The sequence below is a fragment of the Urocitellus parryii genome, chromosome 4 (assembly GCF_045843805.1).
Source record: "Urocitellus parryii isolate mUroPar1 chromosome 4, mUroPar1.hap1, whole genome shotgun sequence".
Lineage (NCBI taxonomy): Eukaryota > Metazoa > Chordata > Mammalia > Rodentia > Sciuridae > Urocitellus > Urocitellus parryii.
This window is the reverse complement of record NC_135534.1, coordinates 176,439,642-176,456,139: the sequence shown is the minus strand read 5'-3', so window position 1 is coordinate 176,456,139 and position 16,498 is coordinate 176,439,642. Positions and strand designations below refer to the sequence as shown.

The following is a 16,498-nucleotide window of genomic DNA, read 5'->3' as shown; positions in this document are numbered from 1 at the left end:
ATGCTTCTATTATAACAGTCTACCTGCTGGTCATTCCAAACATTTTGCTCTTATTTCCTTCCAAAGTGTTTTCACTAAGATGTTCCTTCTTGATGACAGAAGCATTCATCTCAGTCAGATTTAAATAAAATTTACAATTAACTTGCTTGCTTGCTTTTTGCAGGGCTAGGGATTGAATCCAGAGCCTTAAGCAGCTAGGCAAGCTCTCAACCACTGAACTACATCCCCAGCCTTACAGCTTGATTTTAAGTCCACAGTTTCCAATGGAAAAGTGATTTCTACATAGTTTATCTAACCTGAAAAATTCTGACTTAATCTTTAGTGCTGCCCTGAAAATAACAACTGAGGTTAAAATTCCTGTCCATTTTTCAAATGTTGCACTTTAAATCAAATATGACTTAAAGATCTATATGTGTGAAACAATGGTCATAAAAAAGAGAAAGAGGGAACACAGTATCAAGATGAGAAAATTATGCTCAATTTGAGATAAATCTCAGCTGTTCTTGGAATATACAAAGGCTTTTTACAAGAACTAAACCCTATCTGAAAACACTTCCATCGCATTTCTCTCAACTCTTCTCCCTTTACCATAAAGCCTCTTACCCCTGTGAGCTGTCCAATAATCCCCATCCCATTCCCCCATGTCATTCCCTTGTTCAATCCCCACTTCCAAATCTTCCTCAATTCATTCCTCATCCTCAGATTCTCCAGATAATAGCAATAAAACTAAACTGTCCCCAAAGCACAATACAGCCTTAAGTATACAATGTCACTCAGAAGTCTTTGCGACAGCCTAAGTACTCAAAACAAAGTCAGGAGCTTTTGAAGGAACCTGAGTTATCAAATAAACGCTTTGATTTTATACGTGGGAGAAACGATCTCAGAGAAATATAAAGCCCTAAAAGATTTTCTAATTCAATTTCTAATTCAATCCTTTCATCTGAAACAATCGTAAATTCAGCCTAAAGAAGAGATTTCTAGTCAGTGGTGGAGCCATGGCTAGAACCCAGGCCTGCTGCCAGAGTTTTTCCAATACACAGGAAGCTTTTCCCTAAAGTTTAAAGCAACTATTGACTAACAAGATGTGGGGGATAAGAGGAATCTTTGGGAATATAATTCAAGTCTCCTTGTTTTACACGAGGGAAAGGTTTCAGCTCCCCCAATTTTTCTGGTCCCATAGCTGCAGCTTCTGACAGTAGAGGCTGGAGTCAGCCCGGGATTGATCGGTCCTCAAAGGCCGGATTCGGCCTCGGCGCAGCAGGACCTGCGCGTTTAACTGACGGACCGGCTTCCCAGAACAGGGGAACCTTGTGGGGCGTCAGGTGAAATAGGCAGAAAAGCCACCCCTTCGCAGACCATCAACGCCCAGTCCTTCTTGAACCACGGCCTCAGGCCGTGGAGGAGCAGGGAGTCGCGCACAACCCAGCCTGTTGGCCGAGCCGCCCGGAGCAGCACACGGATGAGGAGCCATGAACTGCGCCCTGACACGAGTGAAGAGGGACCCGGGTGCGGAGGCCGACGAGGGAGCACACGCTAGTACCACAGCCCGGCGGGCGAGGCGGAGGGCGGGCAAGGGTCCCCGGTCGCGGAAGACATGGGGTCCGTCACACACATACTCACTGCCGCGGCTGCGACCAGGAAGCACCAACCAGGAACCAAAACGCGTAGAGGGACGGGGAGGGGCGAGGACAAATGAGGTAAGGAAGCCGCGTCCGCGCGGACCCGGGAGGAGGGAAGGCACTTCCGGGAAAACAGAGCTCTCGACAGTCGTTCTTCCGTCCCCGCCCACCACCTGGACCTCTGTACGCATGCGTAACAACTGTTAACCCTTTCTCCTCCTCGCCGATAATTTTCTTGGTTTGCTTTATTTGCTTTGCTCCTTCCTCTTCACGCCTTCTTTTGAAACTACCTAGACCCATCTATTGTGGAGAATATTTTGTTTAGATGATTTGCACGAGAGAGTTGTTACTTGAAGGGCAGGAGCTCCCGCCCTCTGTACACACGAGAAAACTACGACTCCCATGGTGCCTCTGGGAGATTTAGAACAGTCTCCACCTCCTCCTCTCGAGCCGAGGAAACGCCCTCTCTGCGCCACGTGGCGCGGAGCAGTTCCAAAGCCCCGCAGCGACGGGGCCTACCACCGCCGGCAACGTGGGCTGGCAGAGGACCTGAGAATCCTCAGCGAGGGAAAAGACTGTGGAGATTGCCTGGCTTCAAATTAGTTGGCCCATTCTCTGAGTAACCCTGACTGGTTACCTGCCCCCTGTAGGTTGCAGTTGAACATAGTTCACACTGGGGGGCTTCCGCGTTTTAATGAAATACCAGGCAATAAATTAACCCATTGTGAACCTTGAGTCCTGAACAAGATTGGAATTAATGCTGGTCCGTTGGAAGCCTCTGGAGACTTACAAGAATGTGCTAGGCGCGTTTAGCTCTAGTTCTGCTTCTCACACCCCTTTAAACACTTTAAACCCATCTGTGCACACTCACAAATAACACTTAACCAATTCCTTGGCTCCTAGCAACAGACCTCCAAGAAAAGCTTGACTTCTATTCTTGTTGTCAACATCTGTTGAACATCTGTTAAGAGCCAACCTGTGCTAGAAAGTAAGGATAAGTGGTAAAATTTTTTAAATCTCTTGTCTCATGGAGCCAAGAGTTAAGCTGGAAAAACAGAATATAGACAGTTTGACTATAATCTTAAGAGTTTAACAAGGAAAATAATTAGAAGTTTTGATTAAAACGTTGGTAAAATGCTAGAAAGAAAAGGAAATACCATAAACAGGTGAAATTGGAAAGCCCATTTTGCAAATAAGCAAACAGGCATAGAAATGAGGTCACAGATTTCTGAATTGTTTGTGTTTAGGTAATAGGTAAAATAAATGCCATCTTTATGAATTTTTTGAATTTTTGTCAAGTGCCAGGCCAGGCTTACTCCATCTAAAAGATAAAATACAAACAACTTCTGTTTCTTTCTTTCTTTCTCTCTTTCTTTCTTTCCTTTTCTTTCTTTCTTACCAGGGATTGAATCCAAGGGCGCTTAATCATTCAGTCGCATCCTCAGCCTTATTTGTTTTTTGTTTTTGAGACAGTCATCACTAGGTTGCTTACAGCCTTGCTAAGTTGCTAAGGCTTGCTTTGAACTTGTGCTCCTTCACCTCAGCCTCCAAAGCCACTGGAATTACAGGGGTGTACCACCACACCCATGCACCACAACACAGGGCAGATATACTTTCTTTAAAATATGAACAACCTTTTGAGATTGTTTTCTTTCTTTTTCTTTTTTAAAGCTCTCATTTCACAGAAGAAAAAAGGAAACAGACTTGAGAAGTTAAATAATTTGCTAACAGCCACAAGTTTAGGAAATACATCCAATTACTATACTCCATTCTCTCACTATTCCTCATGCATTCAACACAGATGTACTTCTCTCCCACCTCAAAACTTCCTTAAATTATGAATCAAAACATATAGACTTTTGATAGCATAAATGGCACTTCATAAGATGATATCTGCCTACCTGTTCACTGTCATGCTGAATCCTGAGCAGATGCCAGCATACTGATTCCCCATATCTATGCCTTTACAGACAACACTCCCACAGCAGCAACGTTCTTTTTCCTGACTTTCCACCCTACTCAGCTGAAGTCTTGGGTCTTAAGGGAAACCTTCCAATTCAGTCAGACAAGACAGACATTCCTTCCCTATGACTCCCCATACTTTGGACAAACCTCCATCAAGGTAATTATATGTATTGGTCTTAAAGTTGGGTCCCAGCTAAACTGTGGAACTCCTTAAAGGCAGAAGTTCTAATTTTGTTCTTGTTTACTAGCTGATACAGTGCCTAGAAGACACCAGAACATTCGATAAAAGTATATAGCCTTTAAAAAACTAAGAACCAGAATTGGATCCACCACTGTCAGTTCAGTGGGAAAACTATGTCATGACCCCAAATAACTAGAATGCAAGTATGGTGCTCCATGACATTAAGATGGTTATAAAAAACTGTGGGAGTCCAAGGATACAGAGATTTCTGACTAAGGACAGTGGTGTATATTCACACATCCCATGTCTTTATATAGTGAACTCTCCATTTACAAGACTCTAGAAATTGAGATCTAATCTTTTATTGCAGAGTAACTGAAGCCAAGAAGGGAAAGACTGACTTGCCATTAGTAACTTAAGAAAGGCAGAGTTGTGTCTTTAATCCTAGTCCGATTAGTCTAAATCTCTCCCCAAGAACACATGGATGCGTGTGCGCGCGCGCACACACACACACAGCATTTCTCTTTCCACTTCAAGTTGTCTCTGGTCTCCACCAAATCATCAGCAGCATGTACTCTTACAGAAAATATTCTGAAGAGATTATTTGAGGAAGGAAGCACTTGTTTTCCTTTGGGGTAGTAATAGCCCTATGTCAACAATAGCGAGCTGAATTGGGATAATGGTCCAGGACAAAGCAGAAACCTGCTGAAGAGGACAGACAAGATGGGAGATAGACTGTAGTAAGATAGGGGGAGTAGGAGTGGGGCATATCACGACTCATTCTTATCCTTCCCAGTGCAAAGAGGAAGAACTACCTTTTTTCTGTTTTTCTTTTTTCCAGTTTCTTAACAGGTCCTAAAACTAATCCTTTCAATCTCTTAACAGTTGCTTTTCAATTATGATTAATTTACTTAGAGCCTACTATGGAACAGGCCTTTGCTAGCCACCTCAGATACCTTGCCTCTCACCTACCTTAAAAATAACTCTATAAAAGAAGTATTAGCTTGTTTCTTCAGGGTGGAAATTGAAATTTAGAGAGGTCAAGTAACTTTTTCTGTCCCACAACTGAGAAGTGGTGGAGCTGGGATTCAAATCCAAGTTTTGTCTGAATCCAAATTTATGTTCTTCTCTGTACTCTGAGGTTCATTTCAAACTCCTTGATGGAGAAAAGGAAAATTGGGGAACTGTGCCTCATTAAAGCAGATCAAAGAGATATGATACATAATAAACCCAATGCATGAACCGATCCTATATCTCTACCTAGCACTTTGCCTAAGGCCAAAAACATAAGGTGAACACTTAAGAATAAGTGAATTTAATATGGAATGGTTGGTAACTGAAAGCCTGGTGCAATGTGAACAGTATTGTAAGATAGCAAAGAAGAGAATAGTTGGCTGCCCAGAGGAAAGGAGAAACCTTTCTATAGGATGTCAGCTGACAGGACCTGGACAATAAATAGTAAGACTGAAAAAGACTAATAATCCAGAACTCTAACAACAAAGAACACTAACTGGCATTTTACAAAACAATGTATTCAAAAGGCAATGAACTGGGTCTGGGGACATAGTTCAGTTGGTAGAGTGCTTGCCTCACATGCACAAGGCCCTGGGTTCAATCCCTAGCACCTCAAACAAACAATAAAAGAATCAAAAGGCAATGAACTATGATAAGCGGTGCTCAATATCACCAATAATCAGAAAATAGAAAATTGTCTCACATGTGGTGGATGGAAATACAAGTTGTCGCAGTGTTTTAGGAAAGCTATTTGATAGTATCAAAATTGTAAGTTAGCTGTGTTCTTATATGTATGTTTGTGATTTATCACAAAAGATTGTGATAGAAAAATGGAAAATAAGTATTCATCAATATGGGACAAAATAAACAAGGATACATACTATTTTAAAAAATGCTTCTTTTAAAGAATGAGATGAATCTGCACTGGATAGATCATGAAATGCTCTCTAAGACATACAGTTAAATGAAAAAAGGCAAATTGCATAGCAGTAGGAAAATGAGTGTTATGTACTCTTTTTGTTAGATTTTTTTAAAGGTTACTTGTGTGTGCCTGAATACAGATGTGAGTGTATGTAAATACATAGAGAGTACTGAATAGATGCTAATGGATGACAATGATTATTTTAAAACTTTTTAGAGGAGTAGGAATGGAGAAGGATGAAGAGCTTTCAGTTTAAAAAAAAAAAAAAAGATGTTGAGATTCTTACATCACTTCTATGATATTCCTTCCAAAAGTGCATAATCTGAATAACAACGAGAAGATGATCTGACAAACATAAATTGAAAGGTATTCTACAAAATATCCAATTTACCTCTTCAAAAGTGTCAAGAAGCAAAAAGGAAAATTGGGGAACTGTGCCTCATTAAAGCAGATCAAAGAGACATGATACATAATAAACCCAATGCATGATCTAGGATTTTCTCTTACCATACAAGTTACTGGAACAGTCTGTCTACTTCCTGGTTATCATGAACTGAACAGCTCTCCTCTGGCGTGCCCCCCCACCATGATGTTCTGCCTCCCCTCAAGCCCAGAGCTTTGGAGTTGGCTGACCATGGATTGAACTTCCAGAACCACCTATCTTTGATCTCCTAAACTCAAAAACTACACAGAACTCTCTTTGGCACACTTCAAAGACACTCAAATGAATTCACCTGGTATAGGAAGACTTCATCTCCAGTCTTGAGTTTTTGGATACCACTCACAATGAAGAATGGAGTATCATGACATCTCTGAGTATTTGTGATTCACAGATTTAGTTTTTTTTTTTATGTTGCCTATAATAATGTCATTTCAGGTGATGACCCAGAGGGAATAAAAGGTAAAAAGAAGAGCCACAGATTAAAAAAAAATCAGTATAGTGTGATGGTGAGTCCAGGTGATAGTTTGGAAATAAGGATATCTAGGGTGGGGTGGAGATCAAAATGAAGCATTTAGACAAACTGGAAAATAAGAAATCTGCCACAGATCAGGAAAGGTATACCTTTGAAAGAATCAGATACCTGCAAACAGTATCACCATGTATGCTCATGAAATGCATGCTATAGAAAGACAGAAGGACAGTCTGTTATTCTGAAGTAAATGTGAAGAACGTTCTAAACTAAAAGCCCCCAGAAATTTTAATTAAGGCTATTTGTTTTAAAAAAATCATTGAAACAGTAAAATTCAAGTCTAGATTAGATGACAGTACTGAAACAATGTTACAGTACTAATGCTACCTAATATTGAAAATTAAGATTTTATGCCTTCCTTATACCCAACCTCAAACCTTACAAAAAATAATTTGAATTCTTTTAGTGACTCAGTCATTCCATTGGCTATTTTATCCAGGGACTCTGTAAAACAATGAGAAACCCTTTATTAGCTGAAAGGGACAGCTAATACAACTTGCTTGTTTTGCAAAAAGATTAAGACCCAAAACAAAGAAGGGAATTGCAAACTCCTAGCTAGAGCTAATGTAAAAACGGTCTCCAGTTCATCATCCATCATTCTTTTTGCTGTATCAAAATCTGAAGGATAAGGCAGAAATTGAAGGCTAGCAAGTGGAATGACTGAATGTTACCCTTTAAAGTTTGGGTGTTTTTATTTGCCCAAAATACAGACTTACTGGTTGTATGGTTTTAAAAGTAAATGCAGGCACCAATGTGATTACAGAAACAGTTATCACAGCCAATACATGCAACTGGTAAGGGATATTCAATTTAGGCTCCTAGGTCTGAAGCAGCAATCAAGGTGATTCTCAGGAATTCTCAATGACATTGGTACCCATCTGGATTTGCTGAAAAGTTTAACGTCCTTTTTTATTATTCATGATTTTGCAGTTCTTCAAATTGCAAGGTGATGGAGAGAGCACGCAATTTCAAGCAGACTATGAAATCATTCTTGAAAATTTGGACATTCATATAGATGGCTTTTAATTTTTCTTGGAGACTGCCTTTCCTTATAAAATCATGAAATGTTTAAAAAAACACGTATACTATAAATTAAACTATATAAATGATAATATTCTCATTACAATAAAATCCTAGGGATAAGAAACTAGTACTTCAAGGACCCATTCCCATTTGTTATAATTCCTAGTTGGAATTGTATTGCTCGAAACTTAGATCTAATGACTATAAAATGAACATTGACTAGGATAACTATTGACATTCTAATTTATGTAAAAATCATTAAGGCTGGGGATGTAGTTCAGTGGTGGCACATTTGTTTAGCATGCATGAGGGGAAAAAAAGAAAAGAAAAGAAAAAAAGGAAGAAACATCAGATTCCATACAAGAAACCTTGAAGCATGTCATCAGTAATGTCTTGTGAAGCCGTACACTCCAAAAGGTGTGTCTCTATTTTAAATGTCCACGTGCCTTCGCTCTATAGATTCTAGGACATAAAGAAAGATGCAGTAGCCAAGTATGGTGGTATGTGCCTGTAATCCCAGAAGCTTGGGAGACTGAGGCAGGAGGATCACAAGTCCAAGGCCAGCCTCAGCAACTTAGTGAGGCCCTAAGCAACTTGGTGAGACCCTGTCTCAAAATAAAAAAAACAGAAAGATGCAGGCTCAGAGACACACCTTACTTATATCTCATTCTGTATGGGACACTTTTCTTCAGCTGCCTATCCTGAACCACAGAATCATGCCTACAATTTTTAGTCCTAAAATGTTTTTATAACAATACTAGCATTATTTATTTCAGTCAGGACTTTAGATTGACAACAGAAAAAAGATAATTCAGAATAATGGAATTCACACTACCCAACAAGCCATATACATCTTAATGTGGTCAACTTGAGCATAATTTTATGGAATAAACTATAGACTTTGTGTTTTGTGTTTCAACCATTAATATCTATTGCTGCTTATTAACTTAGAGAAACCATTAGCAGTGTAGCACGTTAAATGGATTGCCTTTATTCTGTTATAGTCTATTTCTTCTTCCTCTGTCTCCATTCTGAATTGATACTCTTCTATAACTGATACCAGTCTGCATTTGGAAGGGATATGATTTCCCCCCCTTATCCTTGGGGGATTCATTCCAAGATTCCCCCAAGGATGCTTGAAACCACAGATGGTACCAAACTCTATATACTGTTTTTTAATTTGTAAATTAGGCTTAGTAAGAGAATAAGAATAACTAATAATAAAAGAACAATTATAATCATATGCTATAAGTTATTTAAAGCTTATGAATTTTTACTTCTATAATTTCCCATTTAATATTTTCACACTGTGGTTGATTGTGCGTTACTAAAACTGCAGCAAAGAAACTGCAGATAAAGGAGGACTACTGTAGTTCTTTTATCGAACTTACTAATTGCAGAAGATTCTGTCTCACTATCTGCAATATCTCATACTTCATACTTCCTGTTATATCTTCAACAACCATAATACCTGACTCCAGATACCGCTGTTCTTGTTTTTCTACTGGATAGATCTGTTAAAATCCTGGAACTACCATACATTTTCTTCAGAATGCTCAACGTCTTTCAATAATGGCTTCTTTCTTTCTGTGTTGTGTTGTTGCTCTAGGAACTTACGTTCTCTCCTCTGTGCCTATGCTCAGTTGTGTAGGAAGAGTGAGAGAGGTTTTGTCTATCTTGGTTTTTTGGCACAGACAGGGGTCTACCTATTTAAATGAATATTATCCAATGAAAGCTCAAGGCTTGCTTAGAGTATACTAATACTGATTCTGCTCATGTAGCATTAGGGCTACATGAGGGCTACATTAGGGCTTCCATTTGCTGTCTTCAAAACACATCTGAGCAAACATTGACCTGATTAGAACAGGATAGAATTGTCCAGTAAAGCAATAGGTAGGCATCATTAGCAGTTGTACTGGGCAGTGAAAGGCAAATGGCCTGAATCTGTGAGAACAGGAAAGAGGCCATAGTGAGCACCACAATGGCATGACAATCAGCAGATATATATATCATAGACATATATAGATATAGAGAGATAATTATTATAATGAATTAGTTAACACAATTCTGGAGGCTATGAATTACCAAAATCTAGAGTTGGCAAGTTGGAGACGCAGAAAAGCCAATGGTGTATTTCTTGTCCAAAAGCCTCTCAAGACCAAAGAAGAGCTGATGTTTCACTTTGTGTCCAAAGGCTAGAATAGATGAATGTCCCATCTCAAGATATCAGTAAAAAGAATCCTTTCTTCTTTGCAGAATGATCAGCATTTTTGTTTTATTCAGGCTTTCTTTCACCTGATTGGACGAGCGCCACTACATCAGGAAGTATAATCTGGTTTACTTAGTCTTCCAATTTGAATGCTAACCTCATTCCAAAACACCCTGTCAGACATACCTAGAATAATGTTTGACCAAATATCTAGGCACCCCATAGCATGATTGTTGACATATAAAATTAGCCATCACAGTGGGATGTTAAAGAACTATTGTTGAAGAACTACTTCTTCCTTCAAATCCATCAGTTTGCTTCATTTATTTTGGGGCTCTGTTGTTTAATGCATATGTGTTTATAATTGCTGTATCTTCTGACCCCCTTAACAATATATAAAGTTCTTTCTTATCTCTTATAACATTTTTTAACTTGAAATTTTATTTTGTCTGATATTAGTACAGCTCTCTTTTGGTTACTCTTTGCAAAGAATATATTTTTCCATCCTTTCTCTTTCAACTTCTGTCTATGAATAAAAAATGAGTCTCTTGTGAGCAGCATATATTTGTATCATATATTTTCTTCTCCCTTCTGCCAGTCTTTCCTTTAATTGGTGCATTATTTAGAGTGATTGCTGATAATACAAGACCTTTTCTGTCATTTTGCTGTTTATTTTCTGTATGACTGATATCTTTCTTGTTTCTCAATTCCTCCCAAAATGACCTCTTTTGTTTCTTTTTTTCTAGTGTACTATTTTAATTCTCTGTTCATTTCATTTTCTCTATATAATTTAGTTATTTTCTTGGTGATTACTACAGGTATTACAGCAAATTTATACCAATCTAGTTGGACTTGATACTAACTTAACCTCCATAGTGTATCTTAATTCTGCTTCCATCTACCTCTGTTCTCTTACCCCTATTTATGTTGTTATTGTCACAAATTACATCTTTTTGTTTTGTTTTATTTTTGCAGTATTAAGGATTAAACCGAGTCACACTCTACCATTAAGCTATATCTCCACTTCTTTTTATTTCTTGTTTTAAGTCAGGGTCTCACTAAGTTGCCCAGGCAGACCTTGAATTATAATCCTCCTGCCACAGCATTCCAAGTCAGTAGGATTATAGGCATGCACCACCATGCCAGCAACAAATTACATTTTTATACATTATGTGCCTATTACCATAGATTTATAACTACTGTTCTATGAAATTGTCTAAGTCATATATAAAACAAAAAGAGGAGTTATAAGCCAAAACTAAAGTGATACTAGCTTTTATATTAACTTACTTAGTTACCTTTGCCAGAAATATTTATTTCTTTTTTGGTTTTGAGTTACCATTTAATGTCAATTCATATAGGCCAAAAGAATTTCCTTCATATTTCTTGAGAAACAATTCTACTAGGAACAAATTCTCTTACCTTTTATTTGTGTATGAATTTCTTAATTTCACCTTTATTTTTGAAGGATAGTTTTGCTGGGTATAGGATTCTTGGATAATTTTTTTATTTAGCACATTTATATTGTCTTGCTTTAAAATATATAACTCTCTTTAGGTTTCCAATGAGTAACTGGCTTTTTATCATATCAGGAATCCTTTATGTATAGGATCCTTTATGTAAAGCACCCTCTTGTTGCCTCTCTCTGCTTCTAAGATTCTTTTTGGTTTTTGACAATGTTTTTACATTATAAACTGCCTTAGTGTGGATCTCTTTGAATTTACTTTGCTAAGTTTCTTGGATATGTAAGTTCATGTTTTTTAAAGTTAAGGCAATTATTTCTACAAATATTCTTTCTGCCCCTCTTTCTCATCTCTTTTGAAACACTAGTAATGTAAACATTGATTGATATGCTTGATTATATCCCTTTTCCCTTTTGTCCCAGTGACTCTGTTTTTTGTTTTTTTCTCTTGTTAGACTGGATAATTTCAAACAACGGATCTCCAAGTTCACTAGTTCTTTCTTTTCTTGCTAAAATCTGCTCTTGAACCCCCTTTGCTGAGTTTTTAATTTCAGCTCCATATTTTCATTTTGGCTTCTTTTTATAATTTCTGTCTACTGATAGTCCCTGATTATCTTTAGTACATTGTGATGATTTCCTGTAGCTTTTTGAGCATATTTAAGACAGTTAACATCTTCATCTAATGTTATATGTTTAATTGTGCTTTCCCATACATATATTGAAGTCCTAAATCCAGTACTCAAAATGTGACCTTATTAGGAAATAGGGTTTATGGGAAATGTCATTAGTTCCTTAGGATAGGCCATAATCCAACATGACTAGTGTCCTTGTAAGAGGAGGAAATTTGGACAAAGAGACACATACACAGAGAAAACACCTTGCAAAGATGGAGGCAGATATTGGGATGAAGCTTCTATAACACAAGTTTACAGCAACCACAGAAGCTAGGTGAAAGGCATGCAAGAGATTTCAAATTTTCTCTTATAGCCCTCAGAAGGAACCATCTTGCTGGCACTTGGATTTGATATGTACATTATAGTGACAGAAAATATCTAGGAAGTTAGTTGAAGGAGAGAGAAAGGTTAGACTTTCATATTTTAATTAATACAATTTTGATTGCTAGATCTTGTTACAAGAGTAACTTTTTTAAAAAAGTAAATATTCTTTAATTTAAAAACATCCTCTTTATGCAAAGCAAAAAAAATCTACTTAACTTATTGACCCATTTGCTACTATTTCTGGGCTCAGGAGCCTCATAATGCATGTTAAGATACCAGAAAATTTCTATTTGAATCCTGGACTGTGTATCTTCTTTATCATTCTGAATCCACTCTTCTCTACTTTGCTCTAATGCCCTAAAAGTACTTATCTCTACAGACTACCTCAGGAACTTCCTTGTCCTTTGCCTTTTGATAGGAGTTAGACATTAGGAGGCATGAGCTGTATTTTGGAGAGAAAGAGGGACTTAGTTCACTGGCTCCCTCTCTTCTGGGTCACCATGAGTTGATTGTGTCCATAGCTTGTCAGATACCCTTCTCCATATAGCTACTCCTTCCTTTTTTATATTAAGTGTATACCATCCCTGTTGGATTCCCTAAACCCTATCCATCCCTTTATTCCTTTACTAAACTTTCCTCAATTACTCCTTTAAAATGTGCCATCTCTTTCGTTCTGTGACTCTAGTTCAAATATCTAACAGTAAACACATCTCTCTAGACTGAAGTCAGCCTTCAGCAGGCAAGTAAGACTCCAGAATGAGGGAAGCTTTAACAATAATTTCTCAGTCCTTTCTGGCCTTTGAACATGCATAAGTCCTTGATTGGCTATAGGGGTTGGAGAAGTTTGGTAAGTGCAAAAAAGAATTTTTAGCAACACACACCTGAGAGATGTAACTTGGCCAAACTATAAGGCTCTATAGCCTTGTTGAATTGAAGATTTTTGACTGCAGTTTCTTCAAATAGGAACAAAAATATCCTTCCTGCCTTTGCTTCTGATTCTGTTCAACATCTATTGCCAATATCTGGATGTATTAATTGTTTATTACCAAAACAAAATGTATGAGAGAGACTACTTACGAAGAACAGAGGTTTATTAGGTCACAGTTCTGGAAATTTAGGGGTTTGAATCTGGTGATGGCCTTCTTGCTGGCAGAGTCTATCAGTAGCATACAGCATCACATGAAAAGAATCAGAGATCTTGTGCATATCTGTGTCTATGTGGTCTCTCTCTCTCTCTCTTCTTACAAAACTACCTGGATGCAATCATGGGGGCTCCATGCTAATGATTTTATCGAATCCTCATCCCTTCCCAAAGACTTCACTTCCAAACACAATAGCCAGATTAAATTTCTACCCTCTTAATACATATGACTGTGGGAATTAAGTTTCCAACACATGAATTTAGGAGGCACACTCAAAATATACCTAGCTTAGCCCCTGACCATAGCAAGCTAGATACTTGAACTTTGGGAATTAAGGCTACCAAGAGTTTGAACCCACCCAACTCTTTGTTCATAACTACCTCCATTCCAAGACCTTAATGGAATCCATCTCTCTTGGCCCAGGGAAATATATGTGCTGGCAATATTTATGTATCTATTTCCAAGGACTGCTGAAATAAATTGCCAACAACTAGGTTCCTTTAAACAACATAAATTTATTTTCCACAGTTCTGGAGGCTAGTAGTCTAAGATCACATGTTGGCAGGTCCATGCTCTCTCTGATGGCTATAAGGAAGAATCTTTTCTTGCTTCTTCCTAGCTTCTGAAGGCTGTCAGTAATCCTGGGCATTCCTTGGCTAGTAAATGCAACACTCCAGTCTCTACTTGTATTCTTACATGGCTATCTTCTCCCTGTGAGTCTCTTTCCTATTCTTATAAGACTACCAGTCACAGTGGATAAAGAGTCCATTGTATCATAAGTAATTTTATCTGTATTGTGCCTATTTTCAAATAAGGTCACGTTCTAAGATGTGGGGGTTTGGATTTCAACATAGTTTTTGGGGAAACACAGTTTGACCCATAACAAAATTACTTATCATTTGCAAGGATATCTCTACCTTCCTGATTCTTGTAGTCCTGGAAGAAAAAAAAAAACCTATAAAAAGACTTTAGAACATTTTATCCAAGGAAAGCAATAGGTGAACAGAAATGAAAAGCTGTGAACCAGAAGTCAAAAGATAGAACTCTGGTACCAGGTATGGCATAATTTTTCTGTGTTCACTTCCAACCCACCTTATCTCTTCAAACTTTAATTTCCTCAACTATAAAATGAGAATTTATACTTAACAGTTGCCAAAGCAGGTCCCACTGAGCTCCCAATTTCTAAGATTCTTGAACATATGCATCCAGTGCTAAATAAATATTTTGAAAGTGATACAATGCCTTGCTTAAACTGTATCCTCAGACTGCTTATACTCAGGGTCTCTCTGGGCTTATTTCCAATTACTCTCCTATTGCCTATGAGATAGTTTGATTTATTTGAAAACATCAGGAGGATTCACTAGCCTTAATTTCAAGTGTCAAATGTAAAAGCTGCATTTAAAGCTCCATAATTGGTGCCAGATGTTTCTCCTAATGCTATTAAATGCTCATCTATCCTTGATTCAAGGAATATTGTGGGTTTTCCTCTCTGGGAAACTCAAATAGAAGCATGTCACAGAGGTCTGAGGGGGAAAGTGGAGTCTGCAAAGATTTAGAGCCATGCTGTATGATCTCCCTCATCATCCTACCTGTGAACTTCACTCCTATGTCCCCCTAACCCAACTGATTTGTAGCAGTGACTCCCCTAGGGCAGTACTCTTCTTATGCATCTGAGTGCACATACATAGGTGTAGTAACCCTCAAAACAGAACCTGTCCCAGTGCCAATGTTGGAGGGAGGAATGAGGGGGGGTAGGAAGATAAATCAATCATAAGACAAATCAAATCTGACCTACCTCCTTTGACCCATAAATCCAGAACTAGGAATTGATTTGCCTTTACTAAACTGTGCTAAAATACACATAACCTAAAAATTTACCATTAACTCTTTTTTAAGTGTATAGTTCAGTGACAACATTCACGTTACTTTGTAGCCATCACTACTGTCCATCTCTAAAACTTTTTCATCTTTCCAACTTCAAATTCCATGTCCATTAAACAACTCCCCAACCCCAACACACTAGTTCTTGGCAACTCCCATTCTATTTTTGACTTCTATGAATCTGTTCTAGGTATCTCATAGAAATAGCATTATACAATATGTAGTGCTGTGGTTTGGTAAGTGTTCTCCAAAGGTGCATGTGTTAAACTTTTGGTCACCAGCCTGGAGTACTATTGGAAGATAGTATCATCTTTAGGAGGTGGGGCCTACTAGAAGAAAGTTAGGTAATTGGGAGTATGTCCTTGAAGGGAATATTGGGATCTGACCTTTATTCTTTCTCTGTTTCCTGGCCACCATGAAGTGACTAGGACTCCTCTACCACATGCTCCCACCATGATGTACTGTGTTCCCACAGATCCAAAGCAACATGCACAAGTGACCATCAACTAGAATCTCTGAAACCATGAGCCAAAATAAACATTTCCCCTAACAAGTTAATTATCTCATGTATTTTGTCACAGTGACAGAAAGGTGACTAATATATATACAGCCTTTTGTATCTGTCCTGTTTCAATTGGCATATGTCTCAAGATTCATCCTTGTTGTAGAATATGTCAGAATTAGAAACAGACTCTTCTTGAGACTGCAGAACTTTTCAGTTCCCTTCTAACACTGAGATCCTCTGCCTCTATAGGAAGACATCTCTTCTTTTGTTAATCAAGAGCAAGAACAGAACTATTCTAGCCTCCTGGTCCTCACCACTCTGTCTTTGCCACAGGATCCTAGGGACCTCAGCTGTAGAGATTTCTTGGTTCTTACTCATTTAACTATTTGTCCTGCTCTGTCCTAATCCTATACTGTGTGTTCGTAATCTTATAGAAAAAAAAACAGATTTATAAACAAATGTGAAATAAGATGCTCACAGTATTATGGAGCTCCCAGGAACACAAGAGTGAGTAGTTCATATATAACCAAGAGAATGAAGAAAGTCCCCATAAGAAGTAAATCTCTGAATTTAATAGAAAAGTAAGTGTTCTCTGTGGTAAAAATA

The 16,498-nt window shown here is 38.1% G+C and overlaps 1 protein-coding gene across 3 annotated transcripts in view; it reads right to left on the bottom strand.

The window, feature by feature from the left end:
- Zcchc7 (zinc finger CCHC-type containing 7) overlaps window positions 1–1,705 on the bottom strand; it is a 223,175-nt gene extending 221,470 nt beyond the window's left edge. For 2 of the 3 annotated variants that reach the window (XM_026415463.2, XM_077797921.1), the window contains exon 1: window positions 1,621–1,705. The gene's annotated coding sequence lies outside the window, so the exon portion shown is untranslated. Of the gene's footprint in view, window positions 1–1,616 lie in introns of all 3 variants that reach the window. The other variant, XM_026415472.2, reaches the window with a different exon arrangement.
- Window positions 1,706–16,498: the final 14,793 nt, after the last annotated feature.